This window comes from Macaca fascicularis, chromosome 11 (assembly GCF_037993035.2).
Source record: "Macaca fascicularis isolate 582-1 chromosome 11, T2T-MFA8v1.1".
Classification (NCBI taxonomy): domain Eukaryota; kingdom Metazoa; phylum Chordata; class Mammalia; order Primates; family Cercopithecidae; genus Macaca; species Macaca fascicularis.
The window spans coordinates 101,575,754-101,599,743 of NC_088385.1; positions in this window are offsets into that span (position 1 = coordinate 101,575,754).

Sequence of the window (23,990 nt, forward strand, 5' to 3'; positions counted from 1 at the left end):
TCGCCTCATTTTTAAAGTTATACTCTATCTACACTGTCAAGGCACATAATCATCACATACTATTATCTCCCTTTTTACTCTCATTTAGTCTTCATCTACAAGTACCTATATATTTAATACTTACCATCAGTCCTTGTACCAGAGACTGTCTAGTCACTTTGGTTGTCCAAAGCTTATTCTGTAACAGGTTCCTCAGGAAGTACGCATAGAAGCAATATTCCCTGTATTTTTGCATGTACATAACAGCTTGTCTGTGCCCTTTATACTTGAGTTATATTTCTTTCATTGAGTGTCCTAAATGTGCTATTCCATTTTCTTCTGACAGCAAAAGTCTAATAATAATCAAAAAGTCTAATAATAATCTTCCTTCCCTTATAACCTCATGTCGTTTTTGCCTAGATACTTAAATTTTTTTTCCTTTTTCTTTAAAATCCAGAAATTTTACTAGAATACGTCTTAGTATTGGTCATTCAGGTTCACTATTCTCATATGTATAGCCCCCTCCCTCCCTCCTTCCCTTCCTTCCTTCCTTCCTTCCTTCCTTCCTTCCTTCCTTCCTTCCTTCCTTCCTTCCTTCCTTCCTTTCTCCCTCCCTCCCTCCCTCCTTCTTTCCTTCCTTCTTTTCTTTTCTGAGATAAAAATCTCACTCTGTTGCCCAGGCTGGAGTGCAATGGCATGATCTTGGCTCACTGCAACCCCTGCCTCCCAGGTTCAAGCAATTCTCCTGCCTCAGCCTCCCAAGTAGCTGGGATTACAGGCATGCACCACCACACTCAGCTAATTTTCATATCTTTAGGAGAGACGGGGTTTCACTATGTTGGCCAGGTGGGTCTCAAACTCTTGACCTCAAAAGATTCACCTGCCTTGGCCTCCCAAAGTGTTGGAATTACAGGCATGAGCCACCACACCCGGCCCATAGTCTCTTTCAATATGTACCTTCAAATCTATTTTATTTAAATTTTTTTTCTTGAATTATAACACTTAATATTTGATTTTCTCGCTTTGGTTTTCTTATTCAGACACTTTTGTTATCCATATGTTGGTTCTTCTTTGCCTATATTCATTCAATAGCTGTATTGTTCCTCAATCTTTCTCTCTTTCTTAGCTTTTGATTTTTTAATATTTTCCTTATTTTTACCTTCTATTTCTCTTAAGGCATTGTCTCCTATGTTTACTTACTGGGTCCCTTATAGTTGAGTCTTCATTTATTTTATTTTTCTATTTTTCTTGAGTTCTGTTACTTCACTTCTGAGTTTTCCTAATTCTGATTATGTTGTTCTTTCATGTTCTGTATCATTTTTAAAATGTCTTCTAGCTTATTTTGAAATAGTACATTATAGTTTTATTTTTCTTTTTAAAGCAAATCTTTCTGATCTGCTTTCATTATCTGTAGGGATATTATTTTGCTGTATTCTCATTTTCCTTATAATACCTTTGTATGAGGTTTGACTGCAACACTTTATTGTTGCTTATTTTTATATGGATTTAGGTTTCTTGAGCTTTTAGATTGAGGCTTTGTTCAGAATAACTGCTACAACTTTACACAATTACCTATTCTGTTGTGTTTCATGTAGTGAAGGAAAAAAAAAAGCAGCTTGCTTTGTAAGATTTTCTGGAGATTCTCATCACTTTTGTCTACCTTCTTTCCTTCATCTCTGTAATGCCTATTCTGTTCAATTTTAATTCTAGTCCTAGTAGTATCTTTAGGGAACGAATCTGTCCCAAAAGAGATTCCTACCTGGTGGGTTTTGAGAGTTCACAGGGGCGGGACTGCTCCACACCTTTCCGACCTCACTGAAGGGTTCCCCACTGCTCTCACCAGCAAATTGGAGCAGGCAAAACAGTTTCAGCTACTCTTCCAAAATTGACCTGCTAAGCCTTCCAGTGAATACCTGTAGTATATTTTAGGGGTTTCCTGTTCTCAGGTTTGTTAAATGCCTCATTACTCTCCTCTGCTTTCTCCTGCCCAGATGAGGATGCCACACAGGTCTTGTGACTATCAATTATTTATTCTCACCTGCTTCTATTTTCAGGGTTCAAAGGGATACCTTCTCATTTGGTTTTGTTGGAAATGTCTGCAGATTTTTGGTTTTGCTATGAGCTTGTTCTGACTATTTTTATGTGAGAATTAGAAAACTTTCAAGAGCAATTCTGCCACTACCATTCCAATTTCCCAAACCCACATGTTCACTCTAGAGCCCATGTTGAAGGGGCAGGACTACATAGGGAAAGCTCTTTTTGTGGTAAAGGGAGAAATGCAACAGAACAAACTTGACACCAGGGATGTTTAAACCTCTGCTTGCAGCACACATTTGTTAACTTTCCATTGGCCAAAAACAGCCACAAGACAAACCACCACATCAATATGCAAGAAAATAGACTCTCCTTCTAGTGGGAGGAACTACAAAATCATGCAAACAGCATGGATACAGGCAGCAACAAGGAATTGAGAATAATGATTCAGTACTCCACACCAACCAACTGCATCTGCCCCAAAGACATTTTCTAAATCTTGCTAAATTATTTTCCAGAAATGGTTTGTTAATTAGACTTTCACCCATAGATAAGAGATTGCCCTTCATTACTGAACATTTTTTAAATTGCTAATATAAACTGTTAATTTAATAAGTAAAAAATATCTTAGTGTCATTTAATGTTTAAATTGCACCTTTTATTTGTGTGAGCTTTAATACTTTTATATTCGCTTATTAGTTATTTGTATTTCTTCCTTAACGACTTGACTACTTATGTCTTTTATTCATTTCACTGTGGCAGATGGTGTTTTTCCTTTTGATTTATAAGGCCTCATTTCATATTAAAGATTTTCACCTTTATTGTTCCTATTTCTTACACGTATTTATTCCAATTTGTCATTTCTCTTTTGTATCATTCTGCGTAACAAGTCCCCTTAAAACTTAGTGTTCTAAACAACAACAAAAAAGTTACTATTGCTTACAAGTCAATGGAGCAGCAGGCCATATCCAATAACTTGGATCAGGCTTGGCTGATCTCAGCCGGGCTCATTCACGCGTGTGTGTCAGCTAGTGCCATGGCTGGGGAAAGGTTGGTCTAAGATGGTCTCACTCACATGCTGGCTGTTGGCTTGTTGTCCACCGGTGCAATGGGGATTAGTGGACCCTGTTACTACCATACCTTCTGATTGAATTTGTGTTGTTTTTGGCACACATTTAAAATTTTGATATATTCAAATTTGTCATTTTTTCCTATGTGATTTCTTTACTGTTTTTATGTTTGTAAAGTTCTTTTCCAATTCCCAAGGTCTGATAAATATATACCTAAGTTTTCTTTTACAATTTCCTTCTTTTATCTATTACCTCTCTTTCAGCCATCAGAAATTGAGGGATGTGAAGCATAAGAGAGAAAAAGTGGTATCTTTTCTTCACCCATTGCTAGGTTCATGGCTGACACTCTCATAACAAAAGATACATTAACAAGAGAGAAGCATAACATTTTTTTTTTTTTTGAGATAAGGTCTCACTCTGTCACCCAGGCTTAAGTGCAGTGACAAGATCACGCCTCACTGCAGCCTCCACCTCCTGGGCTCAAGCAATCTTCCCACCTCAGCCTCCCAAGTAGCTGGGACTACAGGTATGTGCCACCACACCCAGCAAATTTTTGGTTTTGTTTTTGAGACAAGGTCTTGCTCTGTTGCCCAGGCTGAAGTACAGTGGTGTAATCTTGGCTCACTGCAACCTCCACCTCCTGGGTTCAAGTACTCTTCCTGCTTGAGCCTCCCAAGTAGCTGGGATTACAGGCGCAAGCCACCATGTCCAGCTAATTTTTTTGTATTTAGTAGAGACAGAGTTTCATCATGCTGGCCAGGCTGGTCTCAAACTCCTGACCTCAAGTGATCCACTCACACTGGCCTCCCAAATGCTGGGATTATAGCACATGAGCCACCACGCCTGGCCAAATTTTTGTATTTTTTTTTTTTTATAGAGACAGGGTTTTGCCATGTTGTCCAGGGTGGACTTGAACTCCTGGGCTGAAGTGATCCTCCCACCTCAGCCTCCCAAAGTGATGAGATTACAGGCACGAGCCACCATACACAGCCAGCAGAACATATTTATTTAATATAAATGTTATGTAACACAGGAGCCGTCAAAAATAAAAACCTGAAGAATTAGGAATATTTGTGTATCTGTATAGACAATCGTGTAGAAGTATGATTGGAGGGCAATCTAATGGTAAAAAACTGGGAAGGGCCAGGCACAGTGGCTCACGCCTGTAATCCCAGCACTCTAGGAGGCAAGGTGGATCACCCGAGGTCAGGTGTTCAAGACCAGCCTGACCAACATGGTAAAACCCCGTCTCTACTAATAATACAAAAATTAGCCGGGCATGGTGGTGCATGCCTGTAATCCCAGATACTTGGGAGGTTGAGGCAGGAGAATTGCTTGAACCCAGGAGGCAGAGATTGCAGTGAGCTGAGATTGTGCCATTGCACTCCAGCCTGGGCAACAAGAGAGAAACTCCATCCAAAATAACCCCCCAAAAACAAAAACAAAAAATTCACTGGGGAGAATTTAGCATGATCTGTTTGTTCAGATTCTTCTTGGCACCCCCCTGTGACATTTCTTCCCCCTGGGTATAGGGCAGGACACCTGCCACATGAAGGTCTTCAGGGGAGAAGGGAGGGAGAAAGTCAAAGAGTGACTTTTCTCAGTTTTATGGCCTGCGTCAGGGAAAAGGGTTGAGGGGAGTTCTAGTTTCTATGGCCTTGCTTCAGGAGAAAGGGGGCAGGGGAAGGTCAGAGAGACCTTGCTACTGTGATTTTTTTCAATTTCCTTCAGCTTAAAATTGTCAGTATGCCAAGGTGTCATATTTTGGGGTATGGTATTTTGAGCCTGATCAGAAATAGGAATTTAAATGGCTGTTTTTCCACATGTAGTTAACCAATTATCCAAACACTGTTTATGGAATACTTTGCCTTTTCTCATGAATTGGTGATATCATCTTCATCACAGAGTGAATTATGATTTCATCCTTGGGTCTGTTTCTGGACTCCTGCCTTTGTCCCATGGATGTGTTTATCTATGGGTTCTTGTACTGCCTAAATCTATAGTCAAGGGGTGGCAGGAACTCAGGGTTGAGGTGAGATTATCACCATTGTGACTACAGTTTAAGTTCATTTGTATATCACTTCTGAAGCCCAGAGCTCAAGCTGAGTGCTTGAAGTTCAGGAGGGAGGCCAGGCGAGGTGACTCACGCCTATAATCCCAGGACTTTGGGAGGCCGAGGCAGACAGATCACTTGAGCTAAGAGTCCCAGACTAGCCTGGGCAACACGACGAAACCTCGTCTCCATCAAAAATACAAAAAGATAGCTGGGCGTAGTGGCATGCACCTGTGGTCCCAGCTGCTCAGGAGGCTGAGGTGGGAGAATCACTTGAGCCTGGGAGGCGGAGGTTGCAGTGAGCTGAGATCACACCACTGCACTCCTGCCTGAGTGACAGAGAGAGACCCCATCTCAAAAAAAAAGAAAAAGGAAGGAGGGAAGGAAGGAAGGAAGGAAGGAAGGAAGGAAGGAAGGAAGGAAGGAAGGAAGGAAGGAAGGAAGGAAGGAGGCTCAAGAGGGAGACATGGCCGAGGTAGAGGTGGAGAGTGGGGGTGAGGAGGGGTGTCAGAAGTTGGGAGTTGGTGATCCAGACATCTCAGGGAGAAGTCTCTGAGCAGAGGAAGGGCATTTAAGATGAATATTGTAACCTAATACTTGTGTGGGAGCAGAAGAACAAACTACAACTGCAAATTTGATGAAAAGAGCAACTTTCAGCTTTCCCCACCATTATCTGAGGTATCCAAGATGCTTCTGGAAGACTGAAGTCCCAGAGAACCATGTGATCATCCCACACGCACAGGAACTAACTGTGCAGTGTGAAAAGGCAGGCTGTAGTCTTTCACCCGTGGCAGAATATATATTTATTGATTCACCTTTGAGTAACAGGTTTAGTAAAGATTGTCAATTCTCTGGGGAGATAAACATGAAATACTGTTTTTACCCCAATAAAATCAATCAATTATGCTCTGCAGAATCTCCTTTTCCCACTGGGTAGCAGGCTCCATTAGCTACATATATCCCAGTCTGATTCTATAACTTTTCATTTTAGTTATCACAACAGTTTCTCTCCAGTTACTAAGATTCAACTCCGTTCAATGTAAAATTTCATTCTTATATTGGGTTCAAAGCTTTCCTCCTTGCCTCTAGTGCAGACTAGACTCATGGTTTTAAAGATTTGGCAGTGGTGGGGTGGAGACATGGGGTGCTTCTCTCCCATCCTATCCTTGCCTGTGCTTTCCCCTATAGTTTTGGGGGAAAAGGAAGAAAAGAGAAAGTTGAATATGTTGGGTTTTTTGTTTGTTTGTTTGTTTGTTTTGTGATTGCCTATGGCAGAACTGTTGGTCTCCATGGCTTAGCAAGTGGCCCCCAAGACCTGCCCTGATACTCAATGCCAAGCAGCTCCCAGGGGTCCCTTGGGACATATGGCCTTCCTCTTCCAGCTGATCCCAGCTGATGGCCTCGTGCAACATCTCTCCAATGCCTACTTCTCTTTGCCCAACATGTGACCATCCTCTGCCAAGTCCCCAGCTCCAAAACCTGAGCCTGTGGGCAGCTTGATACATTCTCTGTATCTTTTAGCAACCAAGAGCTCGAGAGAATAATTCCACTCATACCTCACATCATCCCATTACATTTCCGTTTTACAAAAACTTCCTTCTGACCCCAGTGCCAGCTTCCTGTAGATCTCAGAACTGTTGATGGCCCCTGACTCCACATACTAGTATTGGCTCTTGATGACCCAAATGTCCCCAACATAGAGATCATATTATATGTACTTTGGCCAGTTGAGTTATGAAGCATTTGCCTCACCTTAAGATCTTAAGATTCAATCGAGATGTGAAGTAAATTCTCTAAGGCCACCCACCACATCAGCACCATGTTCAAATTAGAATGTAAAGTGTCAGAATCTATGGCCAGGTTTTTTTCCATTGAGATAGGATTTCTCAGGCTTCCAGGAAAACAGGAGCTAAGTCCCTGGGCTTTGGTGTCAGATGGCTCTGTCTGAGGCCTGGTTGAACCACTTCTTAGCTGGGTAAATTTTTGTTGTTGTTGTTGTTGTTGTTGAGAGAGAGAGAGAGTCTCACTTTGTTGCCCAGGCTGGAGTGTAGTGCCTCAATCTCAGCTCACTGCAACCACTGCCTCCCAGGTTCGAGCAATTCTCCTGCCTCAACCTCCCAAATAACTGGGATTATAGGCGTGCACCACTATACCCAGCTAATTTTTGTATTTTTAGTAGAGACAGGCTTTCACCATGTTGCCCAGGCTGATCTCAAACTCCTGGCCTCAAGTGATCTGCCTGCCTCGGCCTCTCAAAGTGCTGGGATTACAGGTGTGAGCCACCATGCCCACCCCACCTAGCCGGGTAATTTTGAACAACTTTCTTAGCCCCTCATAGTTTCAGTTTCCTCAACTGTAAAATACGGTTAATAATAGTAGCATCTACTTTACAGAATCATTTTATTGCCTAGATGAGATTCTACAAGGGAAGCCTGGTGCCTAAGGAGTTCTCATGAATGGTAGTTATTGTTGTTCTAAAAAAGACAGCATCCTCAGGCCACTGATAATTCAAATCTGTCCAAATGTCGCTGCCTCACAGATGGTTGAACCGTGTGTGCTTCGGGTTAATTCCCAAGCAACGTACCCAGCGTGCTGTGTTGCCTCCACCTCTGTGGGGACTGTTCCACTCAGGGGCTGGGACAGCATGGGGGCAGATGTGAGGAGAAGCTTCTACAGCTACTGTGTGTGCATAATCACATTAATTTGCAAAAAATTAAAAATACAATAGAAAATAAACTGGCTGGGTGTAGTGGCTCACACCTGTAATCCCAATGCTTGGGAGGCTGGGGCCAGAAAGTCGCTTGATCCCAGGAGTTCAAGACCAGCCTGGGAAACATAGTGAGACCCCATCTCTACCGAAAAAAAAAAAATTAGCCAGGTGGGGTGGTACGCACCTGTAGTCCTAGTTACTGGGGAGGCTGAAGTAGGAGGATCATTTGAACCCAGGAGTTCAAGGCTGCAGTGAGTTATGATCATGCCACTGCACTCCTGCCTGGGCAACAGAGCAAGACGCTGTCTCAAAAATAATAATAATTAGGCTGAGCACAGTGGCTCATGCCTGTAATCCTAGCACTTTGGGAAGCCGAGGTGGGCGGATCACCTGAGGTCAGGAGTTCGAGACAAGCCTGGCCAACACGATAAAACCCTGCCTCTACTAAAAATACAAAAATGAGCCAGGCGAGGTGGTGTGCTCCTGCAGTCCCAGCTACTTGGGAGGCTGAGGCTACTCAGGAGAATCGCTTGAACCCAGGAGGCAGAAGTTGTAGTGAGCCGAGATTGCGCCACTGCACTCCATCCAGCGTGGGCAACAGAGTGAGACTCCCTCTCAAAAAAATAAATAAATACGAATAATAAAGAAGAAAAGAAAAAACAAGTGAGCTTTTCTTAAATGTTTTCCAGCTGCAGAGGCCACGTACTAGAAAACTCTTGAAATATTATTCAGTGTTTCTCAATACTTAAGCTGACTGCCTTCTGATAAATTGCCAAGTAGTGGTCAGAATTTAATTCACACCAAAGGAGAACACAAAGATTATGAGACAATTGACCCTATAAAAACACATTCGTGGCATGCTCCTCATTCACTTTGCATCTGCTCTCAACCCACCCTCCGGGGCTCTTATGTCACACTTATTTCCAGATAAGTGGCCCAATTAGAAACCTATTGGCTAAGGTTGTACTAAAGGCAATAACCCTGCACACCAGAAGCTCGTCCTTCTTAACATCACCCTCAAGCCAAAGCACAGTGGCGTGTGCATTCTCATTCCTGGACAAACTCTGCCCCCTGGCGCTGACTCACACACGTGCGCACCGGTGAGGAGGGTCTCCTTTGTTAGGTTTCCTCATGGGACAGGGATAGAAAAGCCTGTCAACCCCACCTGCTGTCTCCCCGAACCCCTAATTGCCGTCAGTCTGCTCCACACAGATAATCCACCAAAAGGCTCCGAGTTTGTTTCTGCCCCGCGTATTTGAAACGAGTCTCATTCTGTGTTAAAAAGTGTTTCTCAGCAGATGGGTAGGGATAAAATCTCCATGGGAGAAAGCGAAGGAGATGCCTGATCTGTCCAGGGCTCCCTGGGTCAGTGGTGCTTCGGCCAGAAGCCAGGCAGCAGGCCTTGGGCAGGTGGCTGGATCCCTTCTGTGCCACGGTGTCTTTGTCTGTGAGATGAGGGGGGCAGTCCCCACCATACTGTGCTTACAGAATAGAGGAAGAATTTAGGTGGTGACTGTGCTGTAGTAAAAAGAACAGTGGGTGTGGAAATAGGGGATTTGGGTCTAAATTCTGGCTCCAGGCCCGGTGTGGTGGCTCACACCCATAATCCCAGCACTTTGGGAGGCTGAGGCAGGAGGATCGCCTGAGCCCAGGAGTTTGAGACCAGCCTGGACAATATAGTGAGACCTCATATCTACAAAAAATACAAAATTAGGTGGACTTGGTGGTGCATGCCTGTAGTCCCAGCAACTCAGGAGGCTGAGGTGGGAGGATCACTTGAGCCTGGGAGGCAGAAGTTGTGGTGAGCCATGATTGCAACACTGCACTCCAGCCTGGGTGACAGACTCCATCTCAAAATAAATATGTAATTACATTAAATAAATAAATTAATTAATTTCAGCTCTAGCTGTAGAACCTTGGACTAGAAATTAACTGTTCTCACCGTTCTCTAGAAATTCACTGTTCCCTTGAGCTTCCTATCTTATAAAATGGGAATGACGGCCTTGCCCTGCTAGTCATTTTCTCAAGAAGAGATACCTCCAACTGCAGTGGGTGTGGCGTGGCCTTTCCCTCCAGGCTCCAGGAGCCCCTGCCTCCCAGTCGGAAGGAGAGTTGTTCAGGATGCAGATTCCTAGGCTTTACCCCAGGAGGTTGAGTCAGAATCCTGCCTCAGAGGCATGGCAGGAGGAACAAAATAATGAACTCCCAAAGGTGTCTATGTCCCGGTTCCGGGAACCTGCAAATATGTGACCTTGCATGGGAAAAAGGGCCCAACAGATGCAACTAAATTAAGAATCTTAAGATGGGGGGATTATCCTCAATTACCCCGGTGGGCCCACTAGATCACGGGGGTCCTAATAAAGGGAAGAGGGAGGCAGGAGAGGCCCACGGTGGAAGCCGGGGTTCCCTGGGGGCCCAGCCGTCTTTTCAAACAGAAGCATGGAAGGCTGTTTGATCTGTGGCCACTTCTGGAACACACAGGCTCAGGAACAGCCAGTATTAGAAAAGATGTTTGCATCTGCTTCCTTCCAAGACACACAAGCTCTCCAAGAGAATGGAGGATGGCTTTTGTGCTACGGGGACAAGCGCTATGTTTGGGACGTGGTACTAGAATTGTCAAAGTGCTGCCTTGCCCCAGAAAGTTATTTCCAAGAGAAGTCATTACACCCATTGGCTAAAAATGTAAGGATTGGAGGGAAGCGCCATGCACTGAGGGTGAAGGTGGCCTTGAATGCTGGAAAAGGCGAGGAAGAGATCCTCCCCCAGAGCCTCCAGGAGGAACTCAGACCTGCCAATACCTCACCCCCAGCCCTGCAAGACCCACTTTAGGACTTCTGACCTCTGAAGCTGTAGATGATTAATCCGTGTTGTCTAAAGCCACTAAGTTTGTAATTATTTGTTTCAGCAGCCCTAGGAAGCCAACATGGTGCCATGGAGGGGCTCCTAGATCTGCATTTTTGAGTGACTCCCGGTAGAATTGTTAGGCATGCTCAATTTTGAGGGCTAGAGGTGTAGTAGGAAGAGACTGAGGAACAGGAGGTCTGTATTTCTAGCCCTGGCGTCATGAGCTATGTGACTTGGGCAAAGTCACTCCCTTGTTTATTGGGCCTCAGTTTCACTGTCTGTAAGCTAGGGCAGTTGGCTACTGGGGGCAGACGGGGCAAAATCTCTGGCTGCAGTATTCTGAGAAGCTGAGAGGCAGTGAAGCTCTTTGAAAACAGTGAAGTCTAGGTCTTAGGACTGAGATTTCCCAGAAGAAAGAGATATTGGTAATTCTTTTAACAGCTCATTTTTATACCTCTCTTCCTGAGTGCCAGGTCTTGGTCTAAACCCTTCCCTTCCATGAACTCCTGTCTGTGGGGTTATCTTGGTACAGCAATCAGTCTTCTGTGCGATGAATAATTAACTGCTCTGCTCTGAGGAGACGATTTCGAATCAGGAGTCAGATCAATAAGCTACTAAGGGGGGATGGGCGGGTGGGCACCATCTTCAGCTAATGAAGGGGGCGATTCCCTGTCTCCGCTATGAAAAGAAAAATGTCACAAACATTCCATGCCGCCTGAGGGGTATGGATAGAAGGGGGAAGGGGCTGCGGTTGCCAGGCAACCAGCTCATCACCAATCATGTGCATAAAAGCCTTGGGTCTCTGTTATGAGCACAGCTAGTGGGCCACCCTCCTTCTCCCCGCCCCCTGCTTGACAGCTGGCCTTTGGGTTCTGGTTCCAGACACTTAGACCCTGAAACAGGCCCAAGTCCCCCTCAGTATCCCAGGGTCGATTCTGTTGCTATAAAGCCAACTGGGAGAGCAAAGACTCTTTGTGTCCACTCCAGACGACAAAGGTCTGGCACCCATGTTCCAGGACACTCTTTCCTACACCATGGCCTTTTGAATGAGCCGTCACCCCAGAGGCTCACTTAGATTTGAGGAAAATCCCTTCCTGACCCCTCCATTCAATGCAGGCTCTTGCTGTTTGCCGTGTGGATGCTGAGCAAACACGTGGGTGCCCAGGCTGGCTTTTGATGTGCTCTGTAAACACTCCTCTCTGGATACAGCCAACTGTCCAATTATGCAAGAGTCAACCGGCTTCCCCAGGGGATTTGTCATCTTAAAGAACGAGGACGCACTGTGACTGGAGAGTTGACATAGCACATGTCACGCAGAGAAAGTGCACCCTCGGTGGAAGCCGGGGTTCCCTGGGGGCCCAGCCGTCTTTCCAAACAGAAGCACGGAAGGCTGTTTGATCTGTGGCCACTTCTGGAACACACAGGCTCAGGAATAGCCAGTATTAGAAGAGATGTTTGCATCTGTTTCCTTCCAAGACACACAGGCTCTCTAAGAGAATGGAGGATGGCTTTTGTGCTACGGGGACAAGCGCTATGTTTGGGACGTGGTACTAGAATGGCCAAAGGGCTGCCTTGTCTCTTATTTCAGAGAGAAGTCATTACACCCATTGGCTAAAAAGAGATAGGCATTGCCAAGAATGTTGGATGTTCCAACCCATTTACCTTTCACAGTTCACACCACCCCCAGCAGGCCCAGGCAGGCTGCACTGTGCCCGAGAACAGTTGATGCAGGGACACATTCCAGCAGCAGCCTCAGTCTCTTTCCCTCTCCCTGCTTCAGCCGCACTGGCTTCCTCACTCTTCCTCAATCATACCTATGTCAGCTCTTTGCACTTGCTGTGTCCTGGATACTTGCACCCCCAGTATCTGGATGACACGAGACTTTCCCTGGCCACTACCCCATGTAAATAATAGATACGCCACCCCCATTTACCCTTTCCATGTGCCATTTTAAATTTTCTTCAAGTACTGCATCTCTTTTTCTTTCTGTGTATCTGACTGTCCATCCATCTATTTTACTTGTTTATTGCCTGTTTCATTCTCTAGGGTGTAAGTTCCAGGAGGGCAGGACACTGCTGCATCCCTGGCACCTGCCACTGTGCTCGGCACAAGGCCAGCCCTCAACTAGCATTTGCTGAGTTGATTAGGATTCCTGTGATCCACTCTGTACCAGGAAGACACTGCGCTCTTTCTTACATCCTCACACCCAGAGCCTCTCTCTGGAGGCAGTGGATGTCATGAGTTTCCTATAGATCCTTACAGATACTTCATACTTATTCAAAAAGATACACACACAGCTACGTTTCTCCCTTTTTTTTTTTTTTTTTTTTGAGGCAGAGTCTTGCTCTGTCACCCAGACTGGAGGGCAGTGTCACAATCTCAGCTCACTGCAGCCTCTGCCTCCTGGGTTAAAGTGATTCTCCTGTCTCAGCCTCCCAAGCAGCTGGGATTACAGGCACCTGCCACCATACCTGGCTAATTTTCTGTATTTTTAGTACATACGGGGTTTTGCCATGTTGGCCAGGCTGGTCTTAAACTCCTGACCTCAGGTGATCTGCCCGCCTCAGCCTCCCAAAGTGCTGGGATTACAAGCATGAGCCACCATGTCCAGCCCCACCTGTTCTTTTTAAAGCGTAGAGTATATATATCTTCTATATATTGCTGTTTTCACGTTGTATACCTTGAAGATTATTTCATGTCCGTTTAAACAAAGTTCCCCCATTCTTCTCTATGGCCGAGTAATATTCCAATATACGGATATCTAGTAATTTATCTACTTGGCCACTCTAGATGGACATGTAGGCTATCTCCCATCTTTTGTTATTACAGAGTGTTAGAAATAATCTTGTACATACGTCATGTCATTCATATGTGACCATACCCATAAAATACATTCTAAGAAGTTAAATTGCTGTGTCAAAGGGTATACACACTTATAATATGAATAGAAATTGCCAAATTGCTCTTCACAGAAATTGTATCTCTACCACTACCAATGATTTTTAATTTTTTATTTTTGAGACAGGGTCTCGCTCTATCACCCAGGATGGAGTGCAGTAGTGTGATTATAGCTCACTGCAGCCTCAAACTCCTGAGCTCAAGGGATCCTCCTAACTCAACCTCCCAAGTAGCTGGGACTACAGGTGTACACCCCCATGTCTGGCTAATTTTTTTGATTTTTTTTTTTTGTAGAGAGGGGGTTTCACTATGTTGCCCAGGCTGGTCTTGAACTCCTGGGCTCAAGCAATCCTCCTGCCTCAGCCTCCCAAAGCATTGGGATTAAAGGCGTGAGCCACCGTGCCAAGCCCCACCAACAATTTATGAGATACTATGTTTCCACACATCCTTATCAAACTTTCTTTTATCTTTGCCAGTTGAAAAGTGACATTGCAGCCAGATGTGGTGGCTCATGCCTGTAATCCCAGCACTTTGGGAGGCTGAGGCGGGTGGATCACCTGAGGTCAGGTGTTCGAGACCAGCCTGGCCAACATGGTGAAACCCCATCTCTACTAAAAATACAGAAAATGAGCTGGATGTGGTGACAGACACCTGTAATCCCAGGTACTCGGGAGGCTGAGGCAGGAGAATTGTTTGAACCCAGAAGGCGGAGGTTGCAGTGAACTGAGATTGTGCCACTGCATTCCAGCCTGGGCGACACAGCAAGACTTTGTCTCAAAAAAAAAAAGTGATATTGCAGAGTAATTTTTTCATTTTCTTATTCAAAGATTTAATATTTTTACCTATGTCTAGGGGGCATTTCTATTTCCTTTCTTATGAACTACCTACTTTTCTATTAGATTTTGGGTTTAAAAAATCAATTTATAGGGGTGCTGATACATTAGGAAAATTACTTTTTGGCTATGAGTTACAAATATTTTCCCTATGTGTCATTTGTCTTTGCATAAAAATCATTAGATGTTTTCTGCCTCATAGTTTTTTTAGTCTAATGTATTCATCTGTATATGTATGCATGTGGAACTGCCACTTTTACATTTGCTTTTTAAATACTTTATCATATGTCATTATCCTTTTAGCTGTATTATTGGAAAGTGCATTTTTTTATTAGTTACGTTTAAATTGGTGCTTCCTGGATGGGGTTTGAGGATCACTCTCAACTCTGGATGAATGGAGGGGCTGCCTTATTCCTTGAGGACTCTTGTGAGAGTTGGGAGGCACCCAACATGTGATTACCCTCATCCATTTGATGCTGGCTCTTAAAAATCTCAGTTGCAGAGAGTGACATATTTTTGACTCTTTTTCAGGATTCTGGAACGTACCACCTGTTTTAGTCTTTAATCATCTCTCCACTCATTACAGGTGCAGAAGGTTGAAGCAGCTGGAAACATCTGTTCCCAGAGAAAAGGAGCCCCTGTCTCCTGTCACTCTCCATGACAGGAACCCATCATGCACCCCGTATCAACCTCAATGAGCCTGTCCTCCCACACTCAGCTTTTCACATTCTCCATCCTCGGTGTCCCCACCTGTCTCCCTCTCTACCTGTTTGCCATGATTCCTCAGCTCTCAGCCCCTGTTCTAGGCAGGCTGGCCACCTACATCTCTTCACTGTAGCCTGCGTATGGGAGCTATTCTAGGTAGTGGGGCCTGAATAATGGGGTGCTCTTTTAAAGACAATGAATGCAAAATTGCAGGCCAGGCACAGTGGCGCATGCTTGTAATCTCAGCACTTCGGGAGGCCTAGGTGGGAGGATCCCTTGAACCAGGAGTTGGAAAACAGCCTGGGCAACATAGCAAGACTGTCTCTACAAAATAAATAAATAAATAAATAAATAAATAAAGCAGGCATGGTGGTGCACACCTAGCTACTTAGGAGGCTGAGGTGGGAGCATGTCCTGGCTACTTGGGAGGCTGAGGTGGGAGGGTCATTTGAGCCCAGGAGCTTGAGGTTGCAGTGAGCTATAATTGCACCACTACATCTAGCCTGTGTGACACAGTGAGACCTCAACTCTTAAAAAAAAAAATTACAAATACAAAATTAAATACGAAAATGAATAGAATTGGAAAATACATTATAATGGGCCGGGCGTGGTGGCTCATGCCTGTAATCCCAGCACTTTGGGACGCCAAGGCGGGTGGATCACGAGGTCAGGAGATCGAGACCATCCTGGCTAACATGGTGAAACCCGGTCTCTACTAAAAATACAAAAAAATTAGCTGAGCATGGTGGCGGGCACCTGTAGTCCCAGCTACTCAGGAGGCTGAGGCAGGAGAATGGCGTGAATGCGGGAGGCAGAGCTTGCAGTGAGCTGAGATTGTGCCACTGCACTCCAGCCTGGGTGACAGAGCAAGACTCTGTCTCAAAAACAAAACAAAACAAAACAAAAAAACAAACATTATAACAAATCACAAAGCTTAAAAGCCTGCAAATAGCAGAAAAATACAAAATATAGAAAAATAACATGAGTTTGTGTGAATGAATTATCTGACTTTTTCATTCCTTTTGGCTGCATGCTCTTTGACTGTCTCTTCGTGTGACAAGAAGTTTGAAATACCATTGTCCATAAAGGGAACAGAAAGAGATTTCAGGCTGTTTTCTAGCATGGTTGATAGTTTAGAAAAGTTTATTTTAGCTTCACAATCTGTTATTGGTAATGTCTTGCTAAGACATAGTCCAATACATTAGGATGTATGAATCATGCAATTTCACACAAAGGCATACTCACTATTTGCTTTAATTCTACGGGTTTATTATCAGGTTCCATAGAACTCCTAATAAATTTAAATTTGTATAATTTCCATCAAAAAATGAAAAAAAAATGTATAATGTGTTTAGATAGCTTTATCTGGTATATTCCAGACAGGAAAGAATTTCAATTCTGACCAGAAATCAAGAATCCAACTGCCCATGTTACAAGTCTGATGACTAGAAGAATTTTTCAACAGATTGGCCTTTGGCCCCGTTCATTTCCAACTTGTTTCTCGTCCATTCCCCATGTATTTCTGGTGGCCAGCACTGTGAGGCACATTCATACTCCAATATGACCTCTTTTTTTTTTTTTTTTTTTTTTGAGACGGAGTCTGGCTCTGTCACCCAGGCTGGAGTGCAGTGGCGCGATCTCGGCTCACTGCAACCTCCGCCTCCCGGGTTTACACCATTCTCCTGCCTCAGCCTCCCGAGTAGCTGGGACTACAGGCGCCCGCCACCTCGCCCGGCTAGTTTTTTGTATTTTTTAGTAGAGACGGGGTTTCACCGTGTTAGCCAGGATGGTCTCGATCTCCTGACCTCGTGATCCGCCCGTCTCGGCCTCCCAAAGTGCTGGGATTACAGGCTTGAGCCACCGCGCCCGGCCTCCAATATGACCTCTTGCCCTGCACTTCCTTGTTATGAGGCTGGATGGGTCAGTGCAGACAGAGCAGAGTTTTTCTCTTTTTTTTTTGAGACGGAGTCTCACTCTCTCACCCAGGCTGGAGTGCAGTGGCATGATCTTGGCTCACTGAAACCTCTGCCTTCCAGGTTCAAGGAATTCTCTTGCCTCAGCCTCTCGAGTAGCTGAGACTACAGGCACCCGCCACCATGCCTGGCTAATTTTTGTATTTTTAGTAGAGATGGGGTTTCACCATGTTGGCCAGGCTGGTCTTGAATTCCTGACCTCAGGTGATCTGCCTGCCTTGGCCTCCCAAAGCACTGAGATTATAGGCGTGAGCCACTGCGTCCAGTCGAGGAAGAATTTTTCTAAAAACCGTATCTATACCCCACCAACTAGCAAACTTAACAAAGTGACTATAAATATATCCTTTTCAACACAAATTAAACATGTCATTGACTCCATTTCTTCATAAATGTTTTTTTAAATGCGCATGTTCACCTCAGGGCTAGGTATGAGGAAGATTTAATAGAGTCTCCTCTATTGAAATGGAAGGAGGCTGATGTGGTCTTAATATTTTGTTTTATTTTATTGTATTTTATATTTGAGGGATGGGGTAACGCTGTGTTGCCCAGGCTGTTCTCAAACTCCTGGGCTCAAGCATTCCTCCCACCTCAGGCTCCTGAGTAGCTGGGACCACAGGTGCACACCACTGTACCTGGCTAGGTGTGGTCCTAATAATTGCAACTAATATAATCTTCTAAAAATTTTGCAAAGCATATGAACATGATTCCCATCTAGGGCCTTAGAGGGACTCATGTAAGGTAATGGCCTTGAAGCTCAAGCTTCATTAGCTTCAAGATAACTCATCTCTGCTTCCGCTGTCTCCGCACTCCCATACTGTCTAGACTTCTTTCAAAATAGCTGCTGTATATGTCAAGATGATGTTGATCTGCAGGGACAGAAACCCAACTGAACCAAAACAATTGGAGGATATACTGACCCCTAAACTGCTGGTCTCGGGAACAACTGGAACCAGTGATAAAAATGCCACCAGAACTATTTCCTTCTTGCTACACCTCAGTTTCCATCTCCACGGGAACAACTGGAACCAATGATAAAAATGCCACCAGAACTATTTCCTTCTTGCTACACCTCAGTTTCCATCTCCACAAGTGCAGACGAAAACTTCAACCTTACAGGAGGCTAGACTTCTGTCAGTCCCTGACTCAAACTGCACTGCTCTGTCACTCCAGGGAAATCCCTCCAAGGGTCAGACTGGCTGGTGTGGGTCATGTGAGCACTCTCATGGGGTGCTCTGAGGGACATCACCCACTAGGCCTTCAAGGTTGGAGTGGGGAAGAAGGAAGATGTGCTGTGGTCAAAAGAACAATCCCTTCCCTGTCCCTGCCCAAGATGTCCATGTCCTAATCCCTGGGATTTTGCAAATGTGATTAAGAATCTTGAGGCCGGGCACGGTGGCTCACTCTTGTAATCCCAGCACTTTGGGAGGCTGAGGCAGGCAGATCACCTGAGGTTGGGAGCTTGAGACCAACCTGACCAACGTGGAGAAACCCCGTCTCTACTAAAAATACAAAATTAACCAGGCATGGTGGCACATGCCTGTAATCCCAGCTACTTGGGAAGCTGAGGCAGGAGAATCACTTGAACCTGGGAAGCGGAGGTTGCGTGAGCCGAGATCACGCCATTGCACTCGAGCCTGGGTAACAAGAGGGAAACTCCATCTCAAAAAATATCTTGAAATGGGCAGATGATCCTGGATTATCTGGGTGGGCTTAATGTAATCACAAGGATCCTGATAAAAAAGAGGCAGGAGGCCAGGTGTGGTGATGTGCGCCTATAGTCCCAGAGCTTTGGGAGGCCAAGGCAAGAGAATCACTGGAGCCCAGCAGTTCCAGGCTGCAGTAGGTTATAATCACACCACTGTACTCCAGCCTGGATGACAGAGTGAGACCCTGTCTCTGTTCAAAAAACAAAAAGACCCAAGAAAGTCAGAGACAGAGGAGACGTAAAGATGAAAGTGAAGGTCAGATCATGTGGGGCCATGAGCCGAGGAACACGGGCAGCCTCCATAAACTGGAAAAGGCAAAACACTAAATCCCTCCTGCAGCCTCCAGGATTGTAGCTCTGCCAACACTTGATTTTAGAACTTCCAAAACTGGAAGAAAATGAATTTGTGTTGTTAAAACCAATATATTTGTGGTAATTTGTTATAATAGCAATAAGAAACAGATACAGGTGCTGAGAAGATAGCAAAATGCATGCCCACTGTACCTTCTCTCTCCTCCTTCCTGGTCCTATCTATCTGTTATGGGCTGAATTGTGTCCTTCCAAAATTCATGTTGAAGTCCTAACCTCCAGTACTTCAGAATACAATACTATTTGGAGATAGAGTCTTTAAAGAGGTGATTAAGGTAAAATGAGGTCATAGAGGTGAGCCCTAATTCAATATGACTGGTATCCTTGTAAGAACAGGAGATTAGGATGCAGACAGATACAGGGGAAGATCATGTGAAGCCATAGCAAGAAGGTGGCCCCCAACAAGCCAAGGAGAGAGGCCTCCAAAGAAAATCAACCTGCCAACACTTTGATCTCAAATTTCTAACCTGCAGAATTGTGAGAAAATTAATTTCTGTTGCTTAAGTCAGCTAGTCTGTGGTGTTCCTTATGGCAACCCTAGCAAACTAATACATGATCCTTCAAGGCAGAGGTGAAAATCTACCTCCTTTCTCAAATTGCCTTTGATCAGCCAGCTCCCAGAGCAGCCATTGTCTCAGACACCTAGTGGCCAAGAGTTTAACCCAAGGATCACAAACTCAAATGCCTATAGGGGCCAGGAAGAACTAACACAAGTGAAGTGATTGACTACAAGAAACTGTAATTGCCAGTTGATATGGTTTGGATCTGTGTCCCTCCCCAAACCTCATGTTCAACTGTAATCCCGAGTTGGAGGTGGGCCTGGTGGGAGGCGATCGGATCATAAGGGTGGATCCTTCATGAAGGGTTAAGCACCATCCCTTTGGCACTGTTCTCGTGATAGAGTTCTCAAGAGAATTGCTTATTCTTAACTGGTTATTTACTGGTTGTGTAACCAGTTACACGAGGACTGGTTAGCACCTACCCACCTCTCTCTCTTGCTTCTTCTCCCAACATGAGATGCCTCACTCTGCCCCCTTCTTCTTCTGCCATGATTGTAAGTTCCCTGAGGCCTCCCAGGAGCTGACGCCGTCATGCTTCCTGTACAGACTGCAGAACCATGATCCAGTTAAACTTCTTTTTAAAATAAAAATAAATTACCCAGTCTCATGTTTCCTTCACAGCAGTGTGAAAATGGACTAATCTACCAATTGAACATAATCGGTATACACTATCACAAAAATGACATTCACTCCCTATCTCCCTGTCTACTGTTAGTTTTGCCACATTTTATCAAGGATGAATACAAGGAAAATTCTCTCTTCCTGACCGTTCAATGGGGAAAAGTGGCAGTGCTGGGGTGAGAGGCACCTACTTTTATTTTTTGTGTTCAGGAACCTACAGGAGAGGTGCAAGCTGAGCTGGAAATTGCAGGCCCTGCCCTGTGCCAAGGGGCAGTTGCTACTTAGCTCTAGCCAAGTGTTACCAGGGACGAGGACAGGCCAGGCCAGCCAGAGTTTTCCAATTTTTCAAAAAAACTGAAAATACACATTTTTAAAGTGAAATTTGATTTTTAGATATTGGTAACTAATTTTTTAAAAATTTAACTGTATTGACCACCTCACATCCATTACAATGGCTACTATTAAAAAGCAAAACAAAACAAAAACAAAATCGAAAATAAGTGTTGGTGAGGATGTAGAGAAATTGGAGCGCTGTTGGTGGGAATGGAAAATGGTGCAGCTGCTGTGGAAAACAGTATGGCAGTTCCTCAAACATTTAAAAATAGAATTAGCATATGATCCAGCAATTCCACTTCTGGGTATATACTGAAAAGAACTGAAAGCAGAGTCTTGAAGATATATTTGTACACCCATATTCATAGCAGCATTATTCACGAGAGCTAAAATGCGGATGCAACCCGAGTGTCCATTGACAGACGAACAGATAAGCAAAATGTGACACACACACATATATATATCACATGATGGAATATTATTTAGCCTTAAGAGAAGGGACATGCTGATATATGCAACACAGAGGAATCCTCAGGACATTCTGCTAAATGAAATAAGTCAGTCATAGAAGGATAAATTACTGTTCGATTCCATTTGTATGAGCTACAATACCTGTAATACTTAGGGTAGTCAAAACCACAGAGACAGTGAAATGGTGGTTGCCAGGAGGTGGGTGGGGGGCAAGGATGGGGAATTAGTGATGAATGGGTACAGAGTTTCAGATTTGCAAGATGAAAAATGTTCTAGGCTGGGTGCAGCGGCTCACACCTGTAATCCCAGTACTTTGGGAGGCCGAGGCGGGTGGATCAGGAGTTTGAGACCAGCCTGGCCAATATGGTGAAACTTCATGTCTACTAAAAATACAAAAAATTATCTAGGCATGGTGGCAGGTGCCTGTAGTCCCAGCTACTTGGGAAGCTGAGACAGGAGAATCGCTTGAACCTGGGAGGCAGAGGTGCAGTGAGCTGAGATCGCGCCACTGCACTCCAGCCTGGGTGACAGAGCGAGACTTAGTTTCAAAAAAAAAAAAAAAAAAAAAATTATGAAAAAGCTCTGGAGGTAGACAGTGGTGATGGCTGCACACCAATATGAATGTACTTAGTGCCACTGAATTTTACACTTAAAAATGGTTGACATAGTAAATTTAACATTATATGTATTTTACCAGACTTTTAAAAATTGGAAAACGACAACTGAGCTGGCTAAGATTATTATTTTGAAACAAGACACATTTTTTTAAGGCCTAGCTTCAGCTCACAGTCCACCGGTTTGCAACCTCTGTTTTAACACTTACTTGTTTTTCTAGGCATTTCACGTGTTCATGTCTTACCCAACTAGAAGGTAAAATTCCAGGAAAGTAGGAACTGTGTCTTAACCTTCTTTGGTATCTTTCAAAGTGGGTACTGGAGCTTTGCAGCGGGCGAGTCACAGTTGCCCTGCTGAATACTGGATGATACGCAGACACTCGTAACTAATTATTAGACACTGCCATGCTGTACGCAGAGCTGTGGCCAGATGGGATTAATTGTAAAATTTCAAGAATGAGAAGAGAGCTTTTGAAGTACAAAAAGAAATTCATTCTGACTAGCAGGTGGGGATGGTGTGTCAGGAGAGACGAGGCTGAAGAGGGCAGGGAGATGGGAAAGGGGCCTTATAAGCCACAAGAAGGGGAAATGGGAAATCGCCAAAAGCTTTAAGCAGAGAGTGATGAGACTGGATTGGACTTTGAGATAAATCATAAAAACTAGAGCCTGGAACGCCCCTGCTGAGAGACTCAGGAAAATGCTAAATACCGCTTGGCAACAGCTCTCCAGGGCCACGTGTAAACACAAACATGCTTGTGTTCAGCGAATGAGGAGGTTGGGGACATGGGGAAGAACTAGGGGAAATTGGGGGGCTTCAACAAGAGGAGTGAGGACTTGAATGCACGCCCCCTTCAGAGCAGGCACTGTATGTGCATGTGTGTATGTTGTGTGTGTGCAGTTAGAGTGGGGGTGATTCTCAGGTGGGTCTAGGCAAACTGATACCCTAAGTTGCAGACCATGGCCATCAGACCCTCCGCGCTCCCATGGAACACCTGTAGGAAATCCTGAGAACTCCAACTTTAAAGGGATCCAAGACACTGTAGCCAGCACAGTAACCCGTGGCAACCCCTAGAGGCTGCTATAACCTCAGCAATGGGGAGCGTTATACCCAAGGAACCTACTGGTTCCCCAGACACAAAACTGGCTGAACCTTGGTGATCACAGCACATGACCAGGAACCATCAATACACTCATGGAACTGTCCTGCTGACTATGTCTAGAGGGGAAAATGCCCAGTCCTCTAACACCCTTCTCTTAGGGGGAAAAAAGCCACATTAGAAGAAGTGATATGACCAAAAGACAAGCTTTCTCCAAAGGCCAATGACCTTGGAATGTTTATTAAGTGTTTTCTCTGTTTGTTCAAGTGCTATCCTTCAACACCGGGACTGGAAACAATTTGTTCAGAAATAACTAACCAGCCACAATTAGTAAAGCTTCATAAAGCCTGGAGAATACTGTCATCAGAAGAGCCACATTTGGGGCAGTCTGGGGAAGTGTGAAGTGTGAGGATGGGGACCATTATCTCTAGAGGTCTAGTGATTAAGAACTGGGTGACTCTGGACGGCTGGTCCCAGGGACTTTGCACTTGTGGTGGAGGCTGAATTCTTCATTCCCAATCTGGATGCTACGCAATTATCATCAAGTACTCCAATCCATCTGCATGTCTGAATATGGATGGGGATGCTCTGCACTGTCCCCATCAGCCTCTGGGTCCTCCACTCTCTCCCTGCTCTGGATCTCTGGATCTCATCTTTCTACTTCCTCTGCAGGTGGCATCATGGGGACTGTCTGGTGACTCCCCTAAGCAACCAGCATCAGACACTAGAAACTTCCAGTCAAGTCTCCTGGTCCCTGCTTCCAACCAGATGACCATACCAGGATCTGAAGTCCATCCACCCCAGGATGGACTTCAGACCTCAGCAGCAGAGATGGCCATGCTTCCTGTGTGATATTGGGCCAACCACATTTCCCACAGGCACCCAGGTGGGGCTGAGATGAGGGCAGGCCACCTGAAGGTGCACAAAATAGGCAGGATGGGATGGAGGCCAAGAACGCCCCAGTGAAATGGGTGCCCCCAATTTGCATTTGGGAAGAAGGGCTTCCACATTTCACAAGCCCTACATTTCACATATTTTGCCCCTACTCTACTCTCAACCCCCGACTCTCTGAGTTCCACCCCACATGACTCCCCCTCACCATCTTAACTTGCTGTGTCCTC